Consider the following 16,306-nt stretch of genomic DNA (forward strand, 5'->3'; position numbering starts at 1 on the left):
TAGTACCTGAGGAAAGGCTTCACCTGTGAAACCAGCAAAGGAGTTTCTGATAGGAGGGAGGTAAAGCAAAAGAACAGGGACACAGGGAATTCATGAAACTCTTTAAGTAGCCACTGGGAATCAAACACAGCCAACATGGGAGGGGATTTGGTAATTAGCTTATATATAGAGTCATATCGAATGATGAATCACAGCAGGAAGCCATTCAGTCCATCACAACTGTTCTGGCTCTTGAAAAACCTATCCGAATCAGTCCCACTCCCCTGTTATTCATACGCAACCTTTTCATGCCCCTCATGATTTTATAAACTTCTATAAGGTCACTCCTCAGCCTCCGACCCTCCAAGAAAAATAGCTTCAGCCTGTTCAGCCTTGACCTATCGCTCAAACCCTCCAATCCTGGCAACATCCTTGTAAATCTTTTCTGAACCTTTTACGTTTCACAACATCCTTCAATTCTGATCCCACTGCTATAGGAAGGATGTTGTGAAACTTGAAAGGGTTCAAAAAAGACTTACAAGGATGTTGTCAGGGTTGGTGTGTTTGAGCTTCAGGGAGAGACTGAATAGTCTGGGCCTATTCTCCCTGGAACATCAGAGGCTGAGGGGTGACCTTATATAGGTTTATAAAATCATGAAAGGCATGGATAGGGTGAATAGCCAAAGTCTTTTTTTCAGGGTAGAGGAGTCCAAAATTAGAAGGCATAGGTTTAAAGTAAGAGAGGAAAGATTTAAAAGGGACCTAAGGGGCAACATTTTCATGCAGAGGGTGGTGTGTATATGGAACAAACTGCCAGAGGAAGTGGTAGAGGCTGGTACAATTACAATTTTTGAAAGACATCTGAATGGATATATGAACAGGAAGGGTTGAGAGGGATTATGGGCCAAATGTTGGCAAATGAGACAAGATTAATTTAGGATATCTAGTCAGCATGGAGAAGTTGAACCAAAGGATCTGTTTCTGTACTGTGCACTTTAAAATGTATTCCTGAATCTACTCCTATTGAGCTTTCAGGATGATCATGAAAGCTTTATATAGAGGGGAGAAAGGATCAAACAGTTAGTCCCCAAAATGGAGCAAGGACTAACACAGGTATGATGGGCCTAATGACCTCCTTTTGTGGAAATGAACACAATCCTATGGTTTGTACCATCACAGCAACAAGCAAAAGAAGCTTCAAAATCACTTTGAGCTCCGTGATTCAACAATGTCTCTGAAAGACCCTACACTGTGCTTCGTTGCTGGTCAACAATCCATATTTTCATACCTTTAACATCTTTAACATAATAAACAAAAAGCCTCAGGATGCATCACAGGAAAACAACATTTGACTCAAAATCACATGTGGAGATAGTAGGTCAGATGACTGAAAGCATAGTCAAAATTCTAAGTTTCAAAGACTGCTTTAGTGAGAGCCGAAGAGACAGAAAGCTACAGCGATGAGATTTCAGAGATATGAGGGAGTTTGAAAACAAACAGAAGCATTATTTAAACATTGGGTTAACTTAAGGATTTGTTACTGTGTACCTCTCATGTCAAAAAGACCTTTCCCACTGCATCTTTCTGTTTATAAAGTTTGGTAAAAGTTGAGTTAACTTTCCTTTACGTGTGACAACTGCTGCAAGTAAGTTGGCGCCTTTGCCCTCTGTGCCCTCTCTCTCTGCCCCATTCTGTCTCATTACCGTTTGTAGACACCTAATAGTTTGGATGTCAACTGTGAATACATCTACCACTTGCTCCTTAGCCAGATGCTGCTGCCCTTGCTCTCATCCAATCCGGTGTGAGTGTAGTTATGTTTTTAGACCTAGCCCTCGAGATCGGAGTGATGTCAGGGAGGTGGAGTGTCACTTTGCCTGACTAACTGTCGGGGAGGTGAGCAGGTAATGCTCACTGCTCTGTAAAGCCAGGTCAACACTGCTGCCCACACACAGGCAGCAGGCTCCTGCTTCATCTTTATCCCCAAGGCCATGTAATCTCACACATCCCGAGGGCTTTACCCATCTTTACTGTACTGCTATTCCCTGTTGCTGTTAAACTGGGGCCTTTCCATACTTGCAAGATTTTGAGGAAGAGCAGGGAGTTCTCCCCAGTGTTCGGGCCAATATCTATCCCTCAACAAACATTACTGTTTTATAATTTATTGCAGCCCGTGTTTGTAAGCATATCCGAATCAGTCTGTCTGTTTGTAGCTTGTGTTTGTACCTATCTACTCCAAAGGTGACCATGTAACAATGGTCTGTTTCCCTGTCGGGAAGGAAATCTGCTGTTCTTACCTGGTCTGGCCTAGATGTGACTCACAGCATTCTAGTTGGCTCTTAACAGCCCTCTGGATAATTAGGGGCTGAAGGAGGTAACAGAGATGGGGTGGGGGAGGGGGGGGCTGTAGGGGCTGCAGGAGGTTACAGAGACAGGGAGGGATGTATAGATTGAAGGAGGTCACAGAGATAGGAAGGCTTGTAGGGGCTGGAGGAGGTTATGGAGATCGGGAGGGGTGTAGGGGTTGGAGGATATTACAGAGATAGGGAGGGGTGTAGGGGTTGAAGGATGTTACAGAGATAGGGAAGGGTGTAGGGGTTGGAGGAGGTTACAGAGATAGGGAGGGGTGTAGGGGTGGGAGGAGGTTACAGAGATAGGGAGGGGTGTAGGGGTTGGAGGAAGTTACAGAGATAGGGAGGGGTGTAGGGGTGGAAGGATATTACAGTGATAGGATGTAGGGGCTGGAGGAGGTTGTAGAGATAGGGAGGGATGTAGGGGCTGGAGGATATTATAGAGATGGGAGAGGTGTAGGGGTTAGAGGATATTACAGTGATAGGGAGGGGTGTAGACACGGGAGGATATTACAGAGATAGGGAGGGGTGTAGGGGTTGGAGGATATTACAGAGATAGGGAGGGGTGTAGGGGTTGGAGGATATTACAGGGATAGGGAGGGGGTGTAGGGGCTGGAGGATATTAAAGAGGTAGGGAAGGATGTAGGGGCTGGAGGAGGTTACAGAAATAGGGAAGGGTGAAGGGGTGGGAGGATATTGCAGAGACAGGGAGGGGTGTAGGGGTTGGAGATATTACAGAGATAGGGAGGGGTGTAGGGGCAGGAGGAGGTTACAGAGATAGGGATGGATGTAGGAGCTGGAGGATATTATAGAGATAGGAAGGGGTGTAGGGGCTGGAGGATATTACACAGATAGGGAGGGGGTAGGGGCTGGAGGAGGTTGTAGAGATAGGGAGGTGGTGTAGGGGCTGGAGGAGGTTGTAGAGATAGGGAGGGATGTAGGGACTGGAAGATATTACAGAGATAGGGAGGGGTGTAGGGGTTAGAGGATATTACAGAGATAGGGAGGGGTGTAGGGGTTTGCAGATATTACAGACATAGGGAGGGTTGTAGGGGCTGGAGGAGGTCACAGAGATAGGGAGGGGTGTAGGGGCTGGAGGAAGTCACAGAGATAGGTAGGGATGTCGTGGTTGGAGATATTACAGAGGTAGGGAGGGATGTAGGGGCAGGAGGATATTACAGAGATAGGGAGGGATGTAGGAGTTGGAGGATATTACAGAGATAGGGAGGGGTGTAGGGGTTGGAGGATATTACAGGGATAGGGAGGGGTGTAGGGGCTGGAGGATATTACAGAGATAGGGAGTGGTGTAGGGGGTGGAGGATATTACAGAGATAGGGTGGGGTGTAGGGGCTGGAGGATATTACAGAGATAGGGAGTGGTGAGGGGTTGGAGTATATTACAGAGTTAGGGAGTAGTGTAGGAGCTGGAGGATATTACGGAGATAGGGAGTGGTGCAGGGGATGGAGGAAGTCACAGAGATAGGGAGGGTTGTTGGGGCTAGAGGAGATGGCACAACCTTCATTGGGGAAAGCTTCTCTGGCAGTTTTGATAACCTCCTCCAGGTCCAGAGGTATGGGGTGGGGGAAGAGAATTGTGCAGCACTTAGCTTAATATGAAAACAGATCGACAGATTTCCTAACGTGGTAGAGCGAATGGCTTCCTTCTGTGTTGGAAATAATCTCTGATTTCTGAACGTCATTTAACAGGGACCAAGTTTCTAAGCTCCCAGTGGGAGCTTCAGTTCCATTTGAGTTTCCTTCCCAAGTGAGCAGGGCCTCTTACCCTCAGAGGCTCCCTTGTTGGAACTGAGAGCTGGCACATGGTCCAGTGGCTGAAATCCATCAGCCCTTGGCAAGGTTCCGGAGAGAGGCCTGGACAGGGGGCAGCCAGTGAGGAAACAAATCAGACTTTCCACAGTCAGACTTGTCGGGTAGCCCGACCTCCCTCCCACCTTTCCAGAAACCAAACAATAACGAAGGAAGAGGAGGTGGAGCGATGATAGACGAAGGAAAATTTCAAGGATGTGAGCCAGATCAAAGGTGAAACGAGGCAGGAAAATAGACGCCAAATTCCAATGGTGGGACAGCACCACCTTCTGGGTACTCCCAAAATAACAGCAACAGTGAGGCCGCATTGCATCAGAGACTCTGAACGCACTGAGGGAGGCTGTTCGGTCCATTATATTTATGCCATCTCTTTGACAAAGTGATTCCCCTTTCAGACTTCCCTTTCAAAACCTACCCACCATGCTTTTACACAAAACATCTCAGATCACAACTCTGCATAAATACCATCTCCTGCTTAGCCCCCACTCCCTTCAGATCTATTTCCACTTTGTTTACATTTCTTCCAGTTACCTATCTACCTCCCACTGGAAACAGGTATACCTTCCTTACCATCAAAACCCTCCAAAGTTTTGGGAACCTCAATTAATTCTCCCCTGAACCTTCTCTGCTCTGGACAGTCATTCACATTTGGACCACATAGATATCATTCACCAATCTTAATTCATCCACTATCTCAGAATTAATGAGAACTTAATGTAAGATAAATATTTTACTGTTTTTGCCATGAGTTGTAAAATGTTTATGTTCATTTTAAACTAAGCATAAGTATTTTGTTTAATTTGTTGCAGAAATAAAAATGTAGATGTTTTCATATTATAAATTAATGGTGCAAAAAAATTAAAGTATTCTAATTGTGTTATAAATTTATTGCAATAATCTTCTTCTATATCTATACTAATCAAACAAAACTAACATGATAAATCTTTCTTCTAAAACCATCTTGCTGTTGTTCCCACTTATGATGACTTGTGCCATGCACATTAGAGTCAATGTGTTTCTACACTAAACAGTTCTGTTCGAAAATATTTATTTTATTGTAAAATAAAGAATGTTCTGGAAAGGGGATGGTAAGGTCATATACTAAACACCTCCAGATGGAAACAGGCTCCTGTGGTCAGGTTGGCAAGAGAGAGAAACTCAAATAGAAATCAATTGAAATGTGAGAGTTTTAACACCTCTACAGTGACTCTCTTGGGGCCACTGCTGTTCATCATTTTTATAAATGATCTGGATATGGGCGTAGAAGGATGGGTTAGTAAATTTGCGGATGACACGAAGGTGGGCAGAGTTGTGGATAGTGCCAAAGGATGATGTAGATTACAGAGGGACATAGAGAAGAGGCAGAGCTGGGCTGAGAAGTGGCAAATGGAGTTTAATGCGGAAAAGTGTGAGGTAGTTCACTTCGGAAGAAGTAACAGGAATGCAGCGAACTGGGCTAATGGTAAAGTCCTTGGCAGTGTAGATGAACAGAGAGATCTCGATGTCCAGGTGCATAAATCCCTAACAGTTGCCACCCGGGTTGATAGGGTTGTTAAGAACGCATATGGTGTGTTGGCGTCAGATGCCATGAGATGTAAAATGTTTATGTTCATTTTAACCTAAGTATAAACATAAGCAACAAAGAAGATTGATGAGGGCAGGGCAGTAGATGTGATCTATATGGACTTCAGGAAGGCGTTCAACAAGGTTCCCTATGGGAGACTAATTTGCAAGGTTAGATCTCATGGACTACAGGGAAAACTAGCCATTTGGATACAGAACTGACTCAAAGGTAGAAGACAGAGGTTGGTGGTAGAGGGTTGTTTTTCAGACTGGAGGCCTGTGACCAGTGGAGTGCCACAAGGATCGGGGCTGGTCCCTCTACGTTTTGTCATTTACATAAATGATTTGGATGCGAGCACTTTCAGCTGCCGTCAGGCGAGCCTCGAGCAGATGCTGTTGCTCTCCCTTTTGTCTTTTCTGGGTCGCAGAATATGAGATGACCAAGCCTCGCCTGTATGCCTTAGTGGTCTCCCACATCATCGAGGGGTTAGTACCAGAGTTGATATCCTAGAAGGTTTTGAATTCCTGCGAAAAATACTTTATAAATTTGCTATCCTTCAATAAGAAAGGACCCATACGCCAATGTCGGGGGCCTATCCCCTCATCCCTGCTCTTAACTCCCATACATACTGCGGCATGATCAGAAATAGCTATGTTACCTATTTTACAAGACAGTATCGAATTCAAAAAGGTTGAGGGGGGCAAGAAACATATCAATTCTGGTATAGCACTTGTGTGGGGTAGAGTAGAAAGTAAAGTCTCTGCCCTGGGGGTGAAGACACCTCCACACTTCTACTAGTCCTAGCTCCTTGTTCAGATCTACCAGTTGCCTAGATCTCAGAGATATACCCGCAGTGCTCCTAGATATCCTGTCCAACTCTAGGTCAATAATACAATTAAAATCTCCCCCTATAATTGTATGGTGGACCCTGAAAGCCATTAACTTAGAGAGCGCTTCTGTTACAAATTTAAAAGGATGTGCCAGGGGATGATAAAGATTCAAAATCCCGTATTCCTCTCCGTCTATTCGGGCTTTGATCAATATGTACCGTCCAGACTCATCTTTTATCTGGCTTAACATTTGGAAGGGAAGATTCTTCTGAATAAGAATGGCTACTCCCCTACGTTTTGAGCTGAAAGATGAGAAGAACACCTGGTCGAACCCACCCTGTTGCAGCTTTGAGTGTTCCTTATCAAGTAGATGTGTCTCCTGTAAAAGAGATACACCAACCCTTTCCTTTTTAAGACTTGATAATATCGTTTTCCTTTTGATTGGCGCATGGCTCCCCTTGACCTTCCAGATGCACCACCTCAACAAGTGGCTAACCATGATCGTCTAGGTAGGCCCGAGACTAAGGAGACCTCAGCTTTCTGTAAGAATAATTGGGTGGTTATGTAGGGTAACTTTCCAAACATAGACTGGGGTTGCCATAGTGTTAAAGGTTTAGATGGAGAGGAATTTGTTAAGTGCGTACAAGACAATTTTCTGATTCAGTATGTGGCTGTACATACGAGAGAAGGTGCAAAACTTGACCTACTCTTGGGAGATTACTGAGGTGTCAGTGGGGGAGCACTTTGGGGCCAGTGACCATAATTCTATTTGTTTTAAAATAGTGATGGAAAAGGATAGACCAGATCTAAAATTTGAAGTTCTAAATTGGAGAAAGGCCAATTTTGACAGTATTAGACAAGAACTTTCGAAAGCTGATTGAGGGCAGATGTTCGCAGGTAAAGGGACGGCTGGAAAATGGGAAGCCTTCAGAAATGAGATAACAAGAATCCAGAGAAAGTATATTCCTGTTAGGGTGAAAGGAAAGGCTGACAGGTATAGGGAATGCTGGATGACGAAAGAAATTGAGGGTTTGGTTAAGGAAAAGAAGGAAACATATGTCAGGTATAGACAGGACAGATCGAGTGAATCCTTAGAGGAGTATAAATGAAGTAGGAGTATACTTAAAAGGGAAATCAGGAGGGCAAAAAGGGGACATGAGATAGCTTTGGCAAATAGGGTGAAGGAGAATCCAAAGGGTTTTTACAAATACTTTAAGGAGCACAGCAGGTTAGGCAGCATCTCAGGAATAGAGAATTCAACGTTTCGAGCATAAGCCCTTCATCAGGAATAAGAGAGAGAGAGCCAAGCAGGCTGAGATAAAAGGTAGGGAGGAGGGACTAGGGGGAGGGGCGATGGAGGTGGGATAGGTGGAAGGAGGTCAAGGTGAGGGTGATAGGCCGGAGTGGGGTGGGGGCGGAGAGGTCAGGAAGAGGATTGCAGGTTAGGAGGGCGGTGCTGAGTTGAGGGAACCGACTGAGACAAGGTGGGGGGAGGGGAAATGAGGAAGCTGGAGAAATCTGAATTCATACCTTGTGGTTGGAGGGTTCCCAGGCGGAAGATGAGGCGCTCCTCCTCCAGCCGTCGTGTAGTTGTGTTCTGCCGGTGGAGGAGTCCAAGGACCTGCATGTCCTCGGTGGAGTGGGAGGGGGAGTTAAAGTGTTGAGCCACGGGGTGATTGGGTTGGTTGGTTCGGGCGGCCCAGAGGTGTTCTCTGAAGCGTTCCGCAAGTAAGCGGCCTGTCTCACCAATATAGAGGAGGCCACATCGGGTGCAGCGGATGCAATAGATGATGTGTGTGGAGGTACAGGTGAACTTGTGGCGGATATGGAAGGATCCCTTGGGGCCTTGGAGGGAAGTGAGTGTGGAGGTGTGGGCGCAAGTTTTACATTTCCTGCGGTTGCAGGGGAAGGTGCCGGGGGTGGAGGTTGGGTTGGTGGGGGGTGTGGATCTGACAAGGGAGTCACGAAGGGAGTGGTCCTTGCGGAACGCTGATAGGGGAGGGGAGGGAAATATATCCTTGGTGGTGGGGTCCGTTTGGAGGTGGCGGAAATGGCGGCGGATAATACGTTGTATGCGCAGGTTGGTGGGGTGGTAGGTGAGAACCAGTGGGGTTCTGTCTTGGTGGCGGTTGGAGGAGCGGGGCTCAAGGGCGGAGGAGCGGGAAGTGGAGGAAATGTAAAACTTGCGCCCACACCTCCACACTCACTTCCCTCCAAGGCCCCAAGGGATCCTTCCATATCCGCCACAAGTTCACCTGTACCTCCACACACATCATCTATTGCATCCGCTGCACCCGATGTGGCCTCCTCTATATTGGTGAGACAGGCCGCTTACTTGCGGAACGCTTCAGAGAACACCTCTGGGCCGCCCGAACCAACCAACCCAATCACCCCGTGGCTCAACACTTTAACTCCCCCTCCCACTCCACCGAGGACATGCAGGTCCTTGGACTCCTCCACCGGCAGAACACAACTACACGACGGCTGGAGGAGGAGCGCCTCATCTTCCGCCTGGGAACCCTCCAACCACAAGGTATGAATTCAGATTTCTCCAGCTTCCTCATTTCCCCTCCCCCCACCTTGTCTCAGTCGGTTCCCTCAACTCAGCACCGCCCTCCTAACCTGCAATCCTCTTCCTGACCTCTCCGCCCCCACCCCACTCCGGCCTATCACCCTCACCTTGACCTCCTTCCACCTATCCCACCTCCATCGCCCCTCCCCCTAGTCCCTCCTCCCTACCTTTTATCTCAGCCTGCTTGGCTCTCTCTCTCTTATTCCTGATGAAGGGCTTATGCTCGAAACGTTGAATTCTCTATTCCTGAGATGCTGCCTAACCTGCTGTGCTTTGACCAGCAACACATTTGCAGCTGTGATCTCCAGCATCTGCAGACCTCATTTTTTACTCAAATACTTTAAGGACAAAAGGGTAACTAGGGAGAGAATGGGCCCCTCAAAGATCAGCAACGCGGCCTTTGTGTGGATCTGCAGAAAATGGGGGAGATATTAAATGAGTATTTTACATCAATATTTACTGTGGAAAAGGATGTGGAAGATATAGACTGTAGGGAAATAGATGATGACATCTTGCAAAATGTCCAGATTACAGAGGAGGAAGTGCTGGATGTCTTGAAACAGGGAAAGGTGGATAAATCCCCAGGACCTTATCAGGTGTACCCTAGAACTCTGTGGGAAGCTCGGGAAGTGATTGCTGGGCCTCTTGCTGAGATATTTATATCATCGATAGTCACAGCTGAGGTGCCGGAAGACTGGGGGTTGGCAATTGTGGTGCCACTGTTTAAGAAGGGCGGAAAAGACAAGCCAGGGAACTATAGACCAGTGAGCCTGACCTCGGTGGTGGGCAAGTTGTTGGAGGGAATCCTGAGGGACAGGATGTACATGCATTTCGAAAGGCAAGGTCTGATTAGGGATAGTCAACATGGCTTTGTGCATGGGAAATCTTGTCTCACAAACTTGATTGAGTTTTTTGAAGAAGTAACAAAGAGGATTGATGAGGGCAGAGCAGTAGATGTGATCTATATGGACTTCAATAAGGCGTTCGACAAGGTTCCCCATGGGAGACTGATGAGCAAGGTTAGATCTCATGGAATACAGGGAGAACTACTCATTTGGATACAGAACTGGCTCAGACGTACAAGACAGAGGGTGGTGGTGGAAGGTTGTTTTTCAGACTGGAGGCCTGTGACCAGTGGAGTGCCACAAGGATCGGTGCTGGGCCCTCTACTTTTTGTCATTTACATAAACGATTTGGATGCGAGCATAAGCGGTACAGTTAGTAAGTTTGTAGATGACACCAAAATTGGAGGTGTAGTGGACAGCGAAGAGGGTTACCTCAGATTACAACAGGATCTGGACCAGATGGTCCAATGGGTTGAGAAGTGGCAGATGGAGTTTAATTCAGATAAATGTGAGGTGCTGCATTTTGGGAAAGGAAATCTTAGCAGGACTTATACACTTAATGGTAACGTCCTGCTGAACAAAGAGACCTTGGAGTTCAGCTTCAGAGCTCCTTGAAAGTGGAGTCGCAGGTAGATAGGATAGTGAAGAAGGCATTTGGGATGCTTTCCTTTATTGGTCAGAGTATTGAGTACAGGAGTTGGGAGCTCATGTTGCGGCTGTACAGGACATTGGTTAGGCCACTGTTGGAATATTGCATGCAATTCTGGTCTCCTTCCTACTGGAAAGATGTTGTGAAACTTGAAAGGGTTCAGAAAAGATTTACAAGGATGTTGCCAGGATTGGAGGATCTGAGCTACAGGGAGAGGCTGAACAGGCTGGGGCTGTTTTCCCTGGAATGCTAGAGGCTGAGGGGTGACCTTATAGAGGTTTACAAAATTATGAGGGGCATGAATAGGGTAAACAGGCAAAGTCTTTTCCCTGGGGTCTGGGAGTCCAGAACTAGAGGGCATAGGTTTAGGGTGAGAGCAGAAAGATATAAAAGAGACCTAAGGGGCAACATTTTCATGGAGAGGGTGGTACGCGTATGGAATGAGTTGCCAGAGGATGTGGTGGAGGCTGGTACAATTGCAACATTTAAGAGGCTTTTGGATGGGTAAATGAATAGGAAGGGTTTGGAGGGATATGGGCCGGGTGCAGGCAGGTGGGACTAGATTGGGTTGGGATATCTGGTCGGCATGGACGGGTTGGACCAGAGGGTCTGTTTCCATGCTGTACATCTCTATGACTCTATGACTCTTGTCACTCTGATAGTGTGGATGGAGAGAAGGAGACTGGGACTATTCATCTGTCAACCTTGGCCTTCTCCATCGAAAATGGATGGCCACACATTGCATCTTCCCACCCAATGGTTCCATGTTGCCTTTGGAACCCTCTGAGGCTACTTCTAAACCTCTCCTTCAATTCATATCCTACCTTTGAATGAAAACTCACAGTAATCTGAAGATATCGCTCAACAATGTTTTCCCATTCAGATGAATTGTTCAGCAATTGGATAACAGTTGCCGAAAAACCCAGAGTGTGGTAATAGTTACACCATTGGCCAATTCCAGCTCGTAACATGGTTCATTCATGTTTGTTAGGAAAAAAACACACACATTCAAACATATCCATTCTCTGGAAATATTAAGAAATATTGCAAGCCTCATGTCCTTTTGAATTACCTCAGAACTTGGGGAGCCTATTGTTCCTGTTTCAGAGCCAATTTGCCTACTTGCTCCGGTGGTACAAGTTGTTGTGGTCATTTGAAATGTGGCATTCTTGCATTTGTCTTGATGAGTGCAAGATGAAAATGTTTAGCAACATGTCTAACTTTTCGGCAATGTTCGAGTTCCATATTATCAAATCCTCAAGCTCGTTCTGGAGAAGAGTCATGCCAGACGTGAAACATTGACCCTGCTTTCTCTCCTCAGATGTTGCCTGCTGAGTTTTTCCAGCTATTTCTGTTCCTGGTTTCAATTGGCCCATTGATTCATGTCTTTCAAAGAAAGTCCAGTTAGGCCCATGTGCCCCATTCTTTATCCCTGCAGTTTTTTCTCCTTTAAGCATTTATCCAAATATTTTTTTGAAAATTACCATTGGCATGGCAGCTCAGTGGTTAGTGCTGCTGCCTCACAGCACCAGGGACCTGGGTTTAATTCCCGCACTGGGTGACTGCCTGCGTGGAGTTTGCACATTCTCCCTGTGTCTCTGCGGGTTTCCTCCGGATGCTCCGGTATCCTCCCACAATCCAAAGATGTGCAGGTTAGGTGAATTGGCCATGCTAAAATTGCCCATAGTGTTAGGTACATTAGTAGGGGTAAATATAGGGTGGGGGAATGGGTCTGGGTGCGTCACTCTTCGGACAGTCGGTATAGACGTGTTAGGCCGAAGGGCATGTTTCCATACTGGAAGGACTCTAATCTAAAGAAAAAATCTGTTTCCAGCATATTATCAGGAAGACATTCTAAATCTAAACTATTAGCTGTGGAAAATATCCTCACTTTGCTTCTGTTCATTTACTAATTATTTTAAACTTAATTCCTCTCATGATTGACTCTTTGGCCACCAGAAATAGTTTCCCTTTGTTTATTGTATTATTATAAAGACACTTCATAATTCATTTCTTTTTGAGGACTCATGTTTTAAGAATTGTGAATAATGATTCATTCGAAGTTCTGTGGATAGGATTGGTGTTTGGTTTTTTTTCAAACAGGTCATTGAATACTCGTTTTGGACACAAGAACATTTTTTTGAAAATCACTTATAAAGTCATAGAATCATACCGCATGGAAACAGACCCTTCGGTCCAAGCAGCCCATGTTGACCATAATCCCAAACGAAACCAGTCCCACTTGCCTGCACTAAGTCTTTTTTCACTAAATTCTGTAAATCCTTTTTGAACCATCTCCAGGTTAATAACGTCCTTCCTGTAACAAAGTTAAAAATCACACAGCACCAGGTTAAAGTCCAACAGTTTTATTTGGAAGCGCTAGCTTTCGGAATGCTGCTCCTTCATCAGGTGATTGTCATGGCTTCCTATGACAGAGTGACCAGAACTGTACACAGTACTCCAGAAGAAGCCTCACTAACATTCTGTACAACATCACCGTGATGTCCCAACCCCTGTACTCAAAGGTCTGAGCAATGAAAGCCAACGTGCTAAATGCCTTCTTAACCACCTTGTCTATATGTGATGCAAACTTCAAAGAGTTACGTACTTGAACCCCTAGGTCTCTCTGTTCTACAACACTATCTAAGGCTGTACTAATAACTGTATAAGTCCTGCTGTTGTTTGTTTTTTGAAAATGCAATACCTCACATTTACCCAAATTAAACTCCATTTGCCACTCCTCAGTGCAATGACCCAATTGATTAATATCCACTTGTAATCTTAGATAACCTTTTTCATTATCCATCATCAATTTCAGTGTCATCCACAAACTTACTAACCATACCTTCTATATTCTTATCTAAATCAATAATAAAAAAGACAAACAAGAGTGAACTAAGCACTATTCCCTGTAGAACACCACTGGTGCCAGGCCTCCAGCCCGAGAAACAGTCCTCCAACACCACTCTCTGTCTCCTACTGTCAATCCAATTCGCAAACTCTCCCTGAATCCCATGTGATCTAACTTTGCTAATTAGTCCACCATGCAAAACTTTGCCAAAGACTTTACTGAAGTTCAAGTCCACCATTTTGCCCTCATTAATCTTCTTGGTTACTTCCTCAAAAAACTCAAATCAAGTTTGTAAGACACAATCTCGCACAATACCATGCTAACTGTCCCTAATCATCCCTTGCCTCTCCAAATGCATGTAAATCTTATTTTTCCTCCAACAACTTACCTACCACTGAAGTCAGACCCACAGGTCCATAGTTCCCAGGCCTCATTTGCGTCACTTTTTACACAAAGATATAACATTAGCCACTCTTCAATTATCTGGAACCTTACCCATGGTTATACATGATACAAATTACTCTGCTAGGGGCCTCTCAATTTTCTCCCTCACTTCCCACAATACCCTGGAATACACTTGATCAGATCCCAGAGATTTATCCATCTTTATGCTTTCTAAGACCTCCAGCACTTGCTCTTCCTTAGTGTGGACTGTTTTCAAAATATCAATATTTATTTCACTGAGTTCTTTAGCATCCATTTCTTTCACCACAATAAAAACTGACATTAAATATTCATTTAATATCTCTCCTTCATCAAGATTACATGGCTTTAGCTAATTGTTTGGATCTATTTATTGGAAATGACCTGACTGAGGTTTATGGCTTCGTTTTGGTGATTGTTTGGAGTTCAGCCTACTGAGGGAAAGAAATGACCCAGCCCAATCCTGTCTTACGGAGGAATCCTAGTTGTGAAGTCAGTGTGAGAACTTAAACTCTGATTATACTATTCTCTGAAAAAAAATGTCTGTAAGTGTTCTTCTCAATAATTCCTGAGTGCACTGCACCTGCAGAGGTCTCAGCAACAACTGTCTGTGTTCGTAGACACATGATATGGAGTTGCTGGTGTTGGACTTGGGTGGACAAAGTCAGAAATCACATGACGCCAGGTTATGGTCCAATAAGTTTATTTGAAATCGCAAGCTTTCAGAGTTCCTTCGTCACTTGATGAAGGGGCAGAGCTCCAAAAGCTTGTGATTTCAAATGAACCTGTTAGACTATGTCATGTGACTTCTGACTTTGTAGACACACATTGACATGCGTCAGGATGCTAACCAAAAGCAATCTTGAAAATTTCATGCTTTAGTCTTTTTTTCCTTTGAGACCGAACAACTATTAGCCAAAGCATTTATTTCCCAAGCCAATCTCTGCAAAGGAAATCATTTAGTAAAAAATGAGGTCTGCAGATGCTGGAGATCACAGCTGAAAATGTGTTGCTGGTCAAAGCACAGCAGGCCAGGCAGCATCTCAGGAATAGGGAATTCGACGTTTCGAGCATAAGCCCTTCATCAGGAAGCCCTTCATCATTTATTTTCTTTCTGGCTCTGTGTGGTTTGGATTTTATTTAGTATTTAGTATTTAGTAAATGTTTGAACTTTCATATTACAAACTGGGTTAGCCAATGTTGTATCTTTACTGAAGAGTTTTTTTAAAAATCAATTTTCTTTATTCAAGGTACCAGTTGACGGACCTTTATTTTCTGAACCGAATATAGAGAGGGTATAAAATTGGTAATTTTGGTAGCTGGGTAAATACTCCATTATAAAAGTGAGACCAGAGAGTAACAAGGCACTCCTCCAGCTATAGCTATTAGAGTCTCACAGGAATCTTTATTCATCCATTGAAACTGCCCTTACCTTTCTGTTTAAGATGATAAACCACAGTTCTCCAGTCTCTCCGTGTTACTGTAAACCTTCATCCCTTGTTAAAAAAACTCCAAACAAAGGCATTATACTATAGGGATATGCTGGGAAATGCTCTGCACAGCTGGCAGTACTGGTGGAGAACGAAACAGAATTAATATTTCAGTTTGATGGTGACCTATTAATGATTTTTGAGAAGCTTTATAGCTCAGATTGATGATAAGTATTAAGTTAGCTTGCTAAGCTGGAAGGTTTGTTTTCAGACGTTTTGTCACCATGATGCGGTTACATCATCAGTGAGAGTCTCCAGTGAAGCGCTGATGGTATGTCCCAGACCAGAGACTCTCACTGATGATGTTACCGCGTCATGGTGACGAAACATCTGAAAATAAACCTTCCAGTTCAGCGAGCTAATTTATATACTGACGTATTATATCTTTAAGTTTTACCAGTTCTAATGAAAGATCAATGACTTTGAACAACATCATCACACATCTCGATGTTCTCTGTTTTATATTGTTTTCTTTCCTCCATCTTTATCCTTTTAACTTTTTTAACAGTCTAGTAGGCAACACTTTATCCAACAGGTTTTGAAAGTCCATAGCCATCACATCGATCACACAGCACTCACACACCTCTCTGTTACCTCTTCCAAAACCTCAATCAGGTCAGTCAGTACAGTATGAGTGATAATGGTGAACATTCAGCCTCCTCATAGACTCTTCCATCCAGCATGAATAAACTTATTAAGCAACGCCTCCCAAACCCACCATCTCCATTACTCAGGACAAGCCGCAGTGGATACATGGGGTCATCTCCAATTATTCCTCCAAACCACACACCATCTCAGTTGGGATATATATTGTCATTCCCTCAGTGTCACTGGGTCATATTGGAACTCCCTCCCTAACAGAACTGTGAATGTCCCTACAGCACACAGACTACAGCAGATCAAGAAGGCAGCTCACCACCACCTTCATA

The sequence above is a fragment of the Hemiscyllium ocellatum genome, chromosome 5, assembly GCF_020745735.1.
Source record: "Hemiscyllium ocellatum isolate sHemOce1 chromosome 5, sHemOce1.pat.X.cur, whole genome shotgun sequence".
Classification (NCBI taxonomy): domain Eukaryota; kingdom Metazoa; phylum Chordata; class Chondrichthyes; order Orectolobiformes; family Hemiscylliidae; genus Hemiscyllium; species Hemiscyllium ocellatum.